Source organism: Hyperoodon ampullatus (genome assembly GCF_949752795.1).
Source record: "Hyperoodon ampullatus genome assembly, chromosome: 3".
Lineage (NCBI taxonomy): Eukaryota > Metazoa > Chordata > Mammalia > Artiodactyla > Ziphiidae > Hyperoodon > Hyperoodon ampullatus.
Genome location: NC_136916.1, coordinates 78,636,850 through 78,649,929, shown reverse-complemented (window position 1 = coordinate 78,649,929; position 13,080 = coordinate 78,636,850).

Sequence of the window (13,080 nt, the reverse complement as noted above, 5' to 3'; positions counted from 1 at the left end):
TTTACCAGTGCTTGATTTGTGACCCAAGATATGATCTATCCTGGACAATGCTCCATGAGCACTTGAGAAGAAAGTGTAATCTGCTGTTTTGGATGGAATGTCCTGTAATATCAATTAAGTCCATCTTGTTTAATGTGTCATTTAATGCTTGTGTTTCATTATTTATTTTCATTTTGGATGATCTGTCCAGTGGTGAAAGTGGGGTGCTAAAGTCCCCTACTATGATTTTGTTACTGTTGATTTCCCCTTTTATGGCTGTTAGTATTTGCCTTATGTATTGAAGTGCTCCAATGTTGGGTGCATAAATATTTACAATTGTTATATCTTCTTCTTGGATCGATCCCTTGATCCTTAGGTAGTGTCCTTCTTTTTCTCTTATAATAGTCTTTATTTTAAAGTCTCTTTTGTCTGATATGAGAATTACTACTCCAGCTTTCTTTTAATTTCCACTTGCATGGAATATCTTTTTCCATCCCCTCACTTTCTTTTTGGATTTTGTCCCTAGGTCTGAAGTGGGTCTCCTGAAGACTGCATATATACAGGTCTTTTTTTTTTTTTAATCCATTCAGCCAATCTATGCCTTTTGGTTGGATCATTTAATCTACTTACATTTAAGGGAGTTATCAATATGTTTGTTCTTATTCCCATTTTTTAATTGTTCTGTGTTTGTTATTTTAAGTCTTTTCCTTGTGTCTTGTTTCCTGTCTAGAAAAGTTCCTCTTGCATTTGTTGTGAAGCTGGTTTGGTGGTACTGAATTCTCTTAGCTTTTGCTTGTCTGTAAAGGTTTTAATTTTTCTGTCAAATCTGAATGAGATCCTTGCTTGGTAGAGTAATCTTGGTTGTAGGTTTTTCCCTTTGATCACTTTAAATATGTCCTGCCACTCTGTTCTGGCTTTCAGTGTTTCTGCTGAAAGATCAGCTGTTAACCTTACGGGGATTCTCTTTTATGTTAATTGTTGCTTTTCCCTTGTTGCTTTTTATATTTTTTCTTTGTGTTTATTTTTTGATATTTTGATTAATAGGTGTCTTGGCGTGTTTCTCCTTGGATTTATCCTGTATGGGACTCTCTGCATTTCTGGACTTGATTGACTATTTCCTTTCCCATATTAGGGAAGTTTTCAACTATAATCTCTTCAAATATTTTCTCAGTTCCTTTCTTTTTCTCTTCTTCTGGGACACCTATAATTTAAATGATGGTGTGTTTAATGTTGTCACAGAGGTCTCTGAGATTGTACTAAATTCATTTCAGTCTTTTTTCTTTATTCTGCTCTGTGGTAGTTATTTCCACTATTTTATCTTCCAGGTCACTTGTCCATTCTTCTGTCTCAGTTATTCTGCTATTGATTCCTTCTAGAGAATTTTTAATTTCATTTATTCTGTTTTTCATCACTGTTTGTTTGCTCTGTAGTTCTTCTAAATCCCTGTTACATGTTTCTTTTATTTTCTCCATTCTATTTCCAGGATTTTGGATCATCTTTACCATCATTACTATGAATTCTTTTTCAGATAGACTGCCTATTTCCTCGTCATTTGTTTGGTCTTGTGGGTTTTGACCTTGCTCATTCATCTGCTGTGTATTTCTCTGTGTTTGGGTTCTCATTTTTGCAGGCTGCAAGTTTGTAGTTTCCGTTGTTTTTTGGTGTCTGCTCCCAGTGATTAAGGTTGATTCAGTGGGTTGTGTAGGCTTTATGGTGGAGGGGACTTGTGCATGTGTTCTGGTTTATGATGCTGGATCTTGTATTTTTGGTGGGCAGGACCACGTTCAGTGGGGTGTTATGGGGTTCCTGTGAACTTATTATGATTTTAGGCGGCCTCTCTGCTAATGGGTGTGGTTGTGTTCCTGTCTTGCTGGTTGTTTTGCATAAGTTGTCCAGCACTGTAGCTCTCTGGTCATTGAGTGGACGTAGGTCTTAGTGGTGAGATGGAGATCTTTGGGAGAGCTTTTGCTGTTTGATATTACATGGGTCTGGGAGGTCTCTGGTGTACCAATGTCCTGAATTCAGCTCTCCCACCTCAAAGGGTGAGGCCTGACACTGGACCAGAGCACCAAGACCCTGTCAGCCACATAGCTCAGAAGAAAAGGGAGAGAAAAAAAAAAAGAATAAATAAATAAATAAAATATATTTATTAAAACAGAAAAAAATTATTAAAAATAAAAAAGTAATAAAAAGAAAAGAAAGAGAGAAAGAAATAAGAGAGCAACCAAACCAAAAAAGAAATCCACCAATGTTAACAAGCACTAAAAACTCTCCAAAAACAAACAAACAAACAAAAAAAAGACAGAATCCTAAGACAAATGGTAAAAGCAAAGCTATACAGACAAAATCACACAAAATAGAATACACACACACAAAAAGAGAAAAAGGAATAAATGTATGTATATATATATATATATATATAATTTTAAAAAAGGAAGAGAGAAACCAAATCAATAAACAAAGCTACAAATGATAATAAGCTCTAAATACTAAACTAATATAAACATAAAACCAGAAACAAATTAGATGCAGAAAGCAAACTCCAAGTCTATAGTTGCTCCCAAAGTCCACTGCCTGAATTTTTGGATGATTTGTTTTCTATTCAGGTATTCCACAGATGCAGGGTACATCCAGTTGATCATGGAGTTTTAATCCACTCCTCCTGAGGCTGCTGGGAGGAATTTCCCTTTCTCTTCTTTGTTCGCACAGATCCTGGGGTTCAGCTTTGGATTTGGCCCCACCTCTGTGTGTAAGTCACCTGAGGCCATCTGTTCTTCACCCAGATAGGATGGGGTTAAAGTAGAAGTTGATTAGGGGTCTCTGGCTCACTCAGGCTGAGGACAGGGTGGGGTATGGAATGCGGGTGAGCCTGGGGCAGCAGAGGCCAGCCTGACATTACACCAGCCTGAGGTGCACTGTGTGTTCTCCTTGTCCCTGGATCATGGGACCCAGGCAGTGGTGGGCTGCACAGGCTCCTGAGAGGGGAGGCGTGGATAGTGACCTGTGCTTGCCCACAGTATTCTTGGTGGTTACAGCAGCAGCCTTATCATCTCATGCCCATCTCTGGTGCCTGTGCTGCTAGCGGTAGCTCACACCCCCTACAGGGATTTTCAAAGATTTAGTTTCAGGGCCCCTTTACACTCTTAAAAATTATTGAGGGGCCTCCAAGAGATTTTGTTTGTATGGATTATATCTGTCAATATTCCCTATATTAGGAATTAGAAGGGAAAAAAGCTTAAAATATTTATTCATGAAATTTATTGTAAAAAAACTATTAGAAACCCATCACATGTTACCATCAGAGTGGTGATGTCATCTCATATCCTGTAGCTTCTGGAAAATACCACTGTACGTTTTTGAGGAAAGGAGAGTGGAAAAGGCAAATCATGTTTTAGTCTTCTTATGAAAAATAATATTGGACTCACAAATCCCTAAAAGGATGTCAGGGATTCTGATAGGTTCCTGGATCACAGTGTTACAACAACTCTAATAGGACAAGAGCGCTAATAAGAAAAAAACGGGTAAACTGCAGCTGGTACCCAAACTATAGAACAGTTTGTACTATTTTGTGTAATATAAGAATGAATAATAAATGTTACTAGCTGCCAAACCCATATATCTCATTTAATATTCAAAATGACTATCAAGTATGATTTAATATCTGTACTTTTCAGATGAAAAATTTAGCTTCTGAAGGTTTAAATAAATTGCTCAGACATAAACAACAAGTTAGTGGCAGGTCTTGAATCCAAACCAGGCCCATCTTACTCCACATCCACGACTATGACTCTGGCTAGCAGATCAGTGTGTAATTACATAACAGTACTATCCAATTCTTAATCAGGCCTTACTATTTGCCAATCATTGGGTTAAACCTCTATTCTCAGAATCATTATCCCATTTAATTCTTACAACATTAAAAGGTAAGTGCTCTTATTATCCCCACTTTATGTATGTGTAGTCCTGTTGGAGAAGCTAAGTAATGGTATGAAGTCATAAAATTAGAAAGCAGTAGAGCTAACATCAGTGCCCAGATTTTTCTGAAGTCAAAACGAGGTTTTTCAATACAACACCCTGGAAGAGTAACTATCCAAAATAACAATACAATAATAGCTAAGATGCATCAAGTGCAAAGCCTTTTTGATACACTAACCTATTTAATTCCCAAAGATGAGTCCTTGTTAAAGATGGAAAATGCTAGAGAATCAAAGTAGTAAGAGATCTAAATGACACATAAGAACTGAAGAAAACAAACCAAGAAATAGCTTTCCAGAAGACATGGGTCAGGAAAAGACCATTCACAGGCCATGCGTAGGACATCAGGTGTAAGGTATGGGTGGGAAATTGGATTCTTAGGGCTCATCTAAGTCCTGGAGGAAACAGCTCGTGATCTGAAAAGAATGAGGACCCCAATATTTTAAAAATCAATATTCTTTGTGTCATTCAGAAGGCAAGCGGTCCATTTCTATTTTGTATATAAGTTCATTTGTATCATTTTTTTAAGATTCCATATGGTTACCAAAGGGGAAAGGTGGGGGAAGGGATAAATTAGGAGTTTGGGCTTAATACATACACATTACTGTATATAAGATAGATAACCAACAAAGACCTACTATATAACACAGAGAATTATACTCAATATTTTGTACTAACCTATAAGGGAAAAGAATCTGAGAAAGTATATATATATATATATATATATATATATATATATATACACACACACACACACACACACACACATACACACACACTAAGTATATATACTAAATATACTTAGTGTGTGTGTATATATCTATATCTATATCTATATCTATATCTATATATCACTAAATGCCTTTGCTGTACACCTGAAATTAACACAAATTGTAAATCAACTATACTTCAGTTTAAAATAAACTAAGGTAAGTGGTCCAATTTCTTCCCATCCCCTTCTTGCCTTCCTTCCTCACTTAATTTGACTACGAAGTGGGTTTCTCCCTCTATGGGTCTAGCCAGGGAGGATGCCTCAGGTTCTGCTCCTAGTGGTGAAATGTCACCGTGGTAGGCTATTTGCAATGCAAATCTCCAGACTTTGGCATCCGAGATTGATGTCCCCAGTGAGAACATACTTAGCTTCTGGGCTGGCTCTGAGTGTAAGTGACACAAGGTGTCTTCCATCCTTGAGTGGTTGTCAGAGGTAACAAAGCAGGTCTGGAGAGAGGTGAGCAGTGCGTCCTTCAGACACCAGCCATTAACAGCACATGGTATTAATGCATCTAAATCTGGTTGGGGCCGCCAAGTCTTGGAGGAGGGCAGATGACATACCCAAGCTGGAGCAGAGGACAAGGGGACTTTCTACAGACTATTCTGGAGCCTAATGAGAAGGAGCAGAGCCCATAGAGGCAGAGCACCTGTCTGGGTCAGACTCCCATTTACATTCCCAGCGTTTCTGGGCAGTTTAGGGTGGTGTCCTGTGGTCTTCAGGCAAGGATCAGAGATCCCACAGTTCCCTGGGAAACCAGTCCTGACGGCTGAGATGAGCTGTGTGCCCCTGGGGTGGGATGCATGGGATAGTGTTGGGGTACTTGAAATTGAGCTAGGCTCTTTTGGTGCAAGAAATTCACAAGAAAGTCTGGAAATGATCTGGAAAAAATTAAAAATCCATATGAAACCCATCTTTTCTTTTATGCTGTAGTTGTTATAATTTTAAAAAGCAGCTTTTATTTAATACATTATCATCAGTGGAGAGTTTGATTTGCTGACAGCTATGTGGGAGGAGGCTCTTCTGTCAAGGCCTAGAAATTACAGTTATGCAATTATACCTTGGCTCATTTTCTAGATTTTTCCTTAGATTAATGTTTCAAAGAACCCCAGGAGAAAGAAAACATACACCAATGAGAAATAAAGCATAACCATGAAACTCCTTTTGTAATTGTAGTTTAGAGGATCAATATAGAAAACAGAAAATATTGGTAGAAAAATTAATTTCTTTTGGGAGTCACAAAATATCTAAATATCTAGAACTGATGACTGTGAACATTTTGTCTTTGGCTTTCTAGATGCACACACACACACACACAAATGCACACTCAGCTTATAAATTAGCATAATCACGTGGCAATTGCAAGAAGCAGGAAATAGTAGGAAATAGCAATTTTCTATCATTTTACCAGCTGCTGAGTATTAGATTATACACATGCACCACCATCAGACTTACTAGTCCCCCAGAGCTGGGCACTTAAATTTGTTTTGCTATTTAAAAAAAAATTACAATAAATGTTAATGTGATTTCATCTTTAAGCATTTGTCTGGTTAAATATTTTTATTTCTAAATACAAAATGTGGAGATCATTTTTTACTATGTTATTTTCTATTGGTCTTTCTTATTTGCACTCATAACTTCCAGGCACCTTTTAAATAAAATGACTTGGAAGAAACTTTCTCTTTTGGTCAATATAGACTTGGCTACATTTTTCTCAACTTTCAAATTTGGGCCACCTTGGGAACAGGCAGAAACAAAAGGATGATGTAAATAATAAGATCCTGGCATTGTTTTTTCTCCTACCATTTTCAGGTTGAGCTTCTATACTTTTAGTGAAGATAATGTACAATATTCAAATGTGTTAGCCTAAAAATTCATTTATAAATTGGACACTTGGGACTGGGAAAATATTTTTCCATATAAATAATACAAAAAATATGTGTATGTCTCCCAAGAGAATAAAACGAAGCTTACAAAACCCTTGCAATAATAATACTTAACAGTATGGAGCACCTTCTATATGCCAAGCAATTTATATAAATCACCTTTAATCCATATGGACCCTAAATTATTTATATTTGTAATTTTTAGTTGTAAACAGTATGATGAAGTTACTTTTTCATTTTTAACATTATACATACATTTACTTTATCAATTCATGATGTATTAGAGAATATAAAAAAATTTTCATATTTGTTAAGTCATCATTCTCTATTTTGTTATAGTCTTAAAGAACTTTAAAAAAAGCAGTGAAGTTACATAAGATATCGCCTTTACTTACTTAGGCTTTATTTACCTTTATTTACTTTTTTAATTTGAGGTAGGAGGTGATCCTGTGAGGATTCCAAAGAGGCCCTCTGATACACTTTTAAGGACTTTACTGAGTGTCAAGACCAAGGTGTCCCTGATCCTTTACCATGCCAAAATTTCTTTTGCAATTTATGAAATTTTTACCTTGATTGATACAATTAACATAGGTCTACTGGTTGTCATGGATGAGGTAGGCTTTCAGAAACACATGAATTAACGTAAACCTTCTTCTTTCACTCAAGAAAATAATTTCTTATATAGCAAGAAATTATAAGGAGACAGCATATGGTAAACTCCCATTCAATGTTAGCTTCATAATTATTTATTTGTGAATTTATAAATACACATATGTGTATTAAGAGTGTTTCTCCTCAGAAAATTCTACTCTTGTTCTCTTGACTTCCTTTACTTTTTGTTTCTCCTAGTTTCTCCTGGAGTTTCACTCCATCTTCTTTGCCTCTGTTCTTTGGTTTTCTGTCTCTGAGTTTCATGAATTGCAAAAGAAAGTTTCACATAACAAAGGATCAGGGTCATCCTCGGTTTTGACGCTCAGTAAAGTCCTTGAAAGTATATCAGAGGGCCTCTTTGGAATCTTCACAAGTCACCTCTTACCCTGAACACTAAACAAATGTCAATAAAGGCTATTTTTCATGTAATTTTATTGCCTTTTATTTTTAGTTCTTTGTTTAGTTCTAACAAAATGGAGAATGATGACATAACAAATATTTTCTTTGGTTTATGTCTCTGAGCCTCATAGCTCTCTCCTCTGACATGGTCTTTTGGCTTAGTGGGGAAGACAGGGGAGATAGCACAGGAGAATCGATCCTGATGGGGGTCATACCCTAGAATGCCCCTCAAAGTTCTAAACTATTTCTGAACTTTTTACACGTCTTTTCTCTGACTACAGGGTTAGGACTTTTTAAAAGTTATTTAAAACAAATAATCCTAAAAATAAGTATGCACAACTAAAATACTTTATTTTATTTTAAATTATGGAAATTACCCAATTCATGAAGAACACAAGCCACATCTATAATGTATCAGCAATGATCTTCAATTCTTTAAAATGGTGCGTAACAAGTGCAGTAACATGACACTTGCTCAGCAAGTTAAGCGCACTGCCTTACATGGTTTTTGCTATTATTTCACATTAGTTTTATCACCCATACTTAATTCCCAACAAATATTTTTGATGATTGTTATGAACTCTGTGTTTGTAATACTCTTAGATTCATATATTGAAGCTCTAACCCCTAATATCATGGTACTAGGAGGTGGGGCCTTTGGGAGGTAATTAAGTTGAAGCACTCATGATGGGATTCGTGTCCTTATAAGAAGAGAAAAAGAATAGACCTCTCTTTTATCATCATGTGAAGACATTACAAGAAGGCAACCATCTGCAAATTAGGAAGAGGGCTCTTACAAGAACCAAATTGTCCAGCACCTTGATCGTGGATTTCCCAGCCTCCAGAACTGTGAGGAATAAATGTTTGCTGTTTAAGCCACCCAGTCTGTGGGATTTTTGTCATAGTAGCCTGAAGACAATGACTAAGACAGTAATTTTCTTTTATCTTGTCTCTCCCAAACTATCAATTTAATTTTTATAGTAGCAACAACTCATGCTCATATTTCATCCATTTATATATTCATTAATTAAAGTATATAGTTTCAATATTGATAAACCTGGCATAAAAAGATTTTGAACAAACACACCTGATTTTTGGTCAGCATAATATTAATTCTTTTTAGGCACTGTTCCAAATTTAGCTAAAAATTCTAGGTGTGGCAGCCCACTGAGTAGTCTCCTTAGTACCAGAACATAGGTATACATGTGTGTATGTGTATATATATATATAGATATATCTGTGCTATAGTGAGAAAGAGAGAGTGTATGATATCCTGTAATTCATGATATGGAGGCTGGTTCAAATCTTCTATTCAACTTTTGACCTTGAAGTTATCAGAGAAGGGAAGACCCTGTTCTCAAAGGGTGAGAGACTGAGAAAGGAAATTGACTAAGTCCTCTGGTATGAAGTAGCAGACATTTTCCCCCTATTCTCAGTAGAATCTGATATGTATCCAGTGGGGGTGTTTAAAAAGCTCAGAGAGGATCTGTGAGACAGAGGAATGAAGAGACAAGAGGTAAACCTTTAAGAAAGGGAGACATGAGGAAACACTGATGGAAGGCAGTATTGACAAGTAGCACTCACAAGAGAAGGGTTGAACAGGCCAGTCCTTCCATGGTGGAAGTCAAAAAATTTCTATACTAAAGCTTTTATCACAAAGAGAGAGTTGAGCTCAAGTGGGCTTAGAAAATGCTCAATGACCACAGAGGAATCAGGGCAGCAAAGAAAACGACTAAAAAGCTGACAAGAGAAGACCACACAATGAATAACCATGGTGAGTTACCTTGGATGTCCTGACTTTGGGACACACTCAGAACTTTATTTTTCTTTAATATTCAAGAACAGTGTAATAAAAGCAAATGTGTACAAATTGCTTAGGACTCAGAATTCTTTAAACCCAGAGGCTATTTAATCATTCTAATAATTTTATGAAAGAGATGCAATTCTCATTCCCGTTATTGACTGATGAATCTGAGGCCTAGAGGGTTTTAATAACCCAACTCAAATATCCTGAAATTCTCACCAACATCCCTGACTCCAGAGCCCTTGCTAGGAACCACTGCTATACTTGGTAATGTCCATATTCACATGTACCTTGAAGGTTCTGGCTTTTGTTTTTAATTCTTAATTGAGATGGTAGGAGTAAGAGAGGCATTTGGGGGACAGAAAAATTGAGAGAAGTTGCCCTGGTGTATACAAAGGTATACAACCAAAACCATTCCCCTTTGTGCCTGGCAGAGAGAGTGGATTCTAAATGTCCCTCTGCTCTCTCTGTGGTCTCCATTAGAGATTACGACAGTTACTAGATAAAGTTAAAGACTCATGTAGTGATCTTCACATTAATTGGACTGTAATGTATAGCCTTGGTCAAGCACATCTTTCCCAGCACTCCTCTCCACGGACGACAATCAAGCCACTTACAGAAGATGCACTGGCTGCCGAGACCCCAGGGCAACCTTAAGTTGCACTGGCCTTTTAGCAGAAAACACAATTAATTTTGATACTGAAGGGCAATTAAGACTGGGGTTAAAATAAAAATCTTTTGGAACATAGAATGTCAAAGATTGGATAGGAAATGTTTTTCCCTCATATATTTTAGAAGCCCATGAGCATACCAACCTCTGGTAACTCCACTTCAAGTTGCCAAATTCCTGTTTCATTTTGGTAAATGTGAATTGTGGTGAATGGCTGTGTTAGCCCTGTTGCTATTCTGAAAGGAGATCGCCTCCATCAACTCCTTTGCAAGCAGTAGCTATGAAAAACACATGTGTGCCTGGACACCTGTTACATTCGTACATTTGTAGAAACAACTACACAGATTTTCTAAATGCATGCACACATCCGTAGATAACACACCATGTGTTACAAGTTGCTCTAGCTAATTTCAGCTTAGAGAAATCTTCCTAGAAAAAATGTTTTTGTTTAAATAAAAGGACACTCCAAAAGTAGGAGGAACACGCTGCTGTTACACATCGCTTAGAGAAGCAGAGATTCAGTAATTGGAGGATCAATTGGAAGAAAAGTGGAGTAGTGGAGAAAGTCTGTGTGTGGACTTGGGAAATGTGCATTAAAGCTACTTTGGATCACTTACTTACAAGGTTTCTAACTACCAGTCAGTCAATTAACCTCTCTGACTCTATTGGTCATGGAAGTTTCTTTTTCAGTGAATTTTCTATTCACATTTATTCCCACCCCCCCTTTTTTTTTTGCGGTACGCGGGCCTCTCACTGCTGTGGCCTCTCCTGCTGCAGAGCACAGCCTCCGGACGCGCAGCCCCAGCGGCCACGGCCCACGGGCCGAGCCGCTCCGTGGCATGCGGGATCCTCCCAGACCGGGGCACGAACCTGCGTCCCCTGCATCGACAGGCAGACTCCCAACCACTGCACCACCAGGGAAGCCCTATTTTCCCATTTTTTAATGGGAATATTTTTTCTTATAAACTTACAGAAGGTTTCAGTAAATGTGCATTCTGGACACTGTCTTTTTGTTGAATATATGCATGTCAAATACCTTGACCCAGGCTGGTTGTCTGATTCCATCAATATATGATTAGAATGTGGGAAAAGCTAGTGGAAATGCACCTTGGTACCATTCTTTTGAGCTGGACATTGCATATTTTATTATCCAGAAATTTCATGAGATATGTATGAGGGTGTTTCCCGCAGCATTGTTCATAATAGGAACTAATTCTTGCCAAGGCCTTACTGTTTCCCAAGAACTCTTTTAAGATTTTCATTTGTACTATGTAATTTAATCCTAAAAATTATGTGGTAGGTACAATTTTTATACCCATATGATTAAATCAAGGCACTGAAGTTAAATAATTTCCCCCAAATTACAAATAAAAGTAACCCAAAAGGGACTAGAGCCCAGGATTTCTGGCTTCAGAGCTCACACCACTCACAACAACTGTCCTGAACTGTCATCGGTATAAGACTGAATAAACAGAGTATATTTGATAATTTAATGAAGTACTATTCTGTTAAACTATAGATTTATATGCATCGGCATGGATAAATGTCAAAATGATAAAGAAATGCTAGCTTCAAAAAGAAATGTATAAAAGTAAGCTATCATTTAAAGAACATACAAAACAGTATACAGATATAGATAAATACACATGTATTTTTATGCATTCATGTACAAAAGTTTGCAAATATGGTTAACATTAACAAATGTGAACCTCAAAAGAGAAGTAACCTCTTCAGAGGGTAAGAAGGAAAAATAATCAACATATTTCTTTCTTTCAAAATAAAAAGAGAAAAATGAAGCAAATATGGCAAAATATTTCATCTGTTAAATCTGGAGAGTGAGTACAAGAATACTCTATAAATTGTTTTCCCTACTTTTTATGTTTAAAATATTTCACAGGGGCTTCCCTGGTGGCGCAGTGGTTGAGAGTCCGCCTGCTGATGCAGGGGTCACGGGTTCATGCCCCGGTCCGGGAAGATCCCACATGCTGTGGAGCGGCTGGGCCCGTGAGCCATGGCCGCTGAGCCTGCGAGTCTGGAGCCTGTGCTCCGCAACGGGAGAGGCCATAACAGTGAGAGGCCCGCGTACCGCAAAAAAAATAAATAAATAAAAAAAATTTCACAAATCAAAATTTAAAAAGAAAAAGAGGTAATATGTGAGGGTCCTTTGTAAAAACTAGCATACTATACAAATGGGAACTATTTGTTTTGATCATCAAAAGTGAAGCAGAGGGGCTTGATTTCCAAATGTCTGAGTAAAGACTTCTGAAAATCCTCTCCCCTGTAAAAGCTATATAAACTCTGCAAATGAATTAAAGGCTTGCAAAATCCATGAAATGTTTATTCAAGAAAAAACAACTAAATTTTAGTAAAAACAGTGAGCCCTGCAGTCTTTTAGCTTGCCATAATCCGATCACTCTCTCCCCAGCTCCATGGGAGCTTTGAAAAGCAATAGTCTCACAACTATAGTAACTGTGAAATCAAGTAGTCTAGCAGCCACTGGAGGAGCCAGAATAGTTTGGAGCTTCCTAAAAAGTCCCAGAGAACTGTCACCCTTTGACTTGCTTGCAGCATGATGAAAAGTCCAGTTTCAGTGCTTGTTTTTACTTGACCCATCTCAGAACTCACTCTCTGTCAACAGCCCTAACCTGTATGGTATTTGCTGAAAAGAATCAGCAGCAAAAGTTTAACATAACAGTTGCCTGAGGTAGTGACACCAGTCAGAGGTAAAACTTAGGGCTTTGTCAGGCTCCGCACAATCAGGAAGTGAAGGCTAAGACAGAGAGTTAGACTGCTTGTCAAAACATTAAAGACATGCTCAACAGAGCCTCTCAGCAAAGATTGGTAGACTTACTGGTTCGCGACATTTAAGAAAATCTCTATTTGTTAGCTTACAACTAGGATAACTGAGCACACATCAATTGCCACACATAACAAATAATACACACTT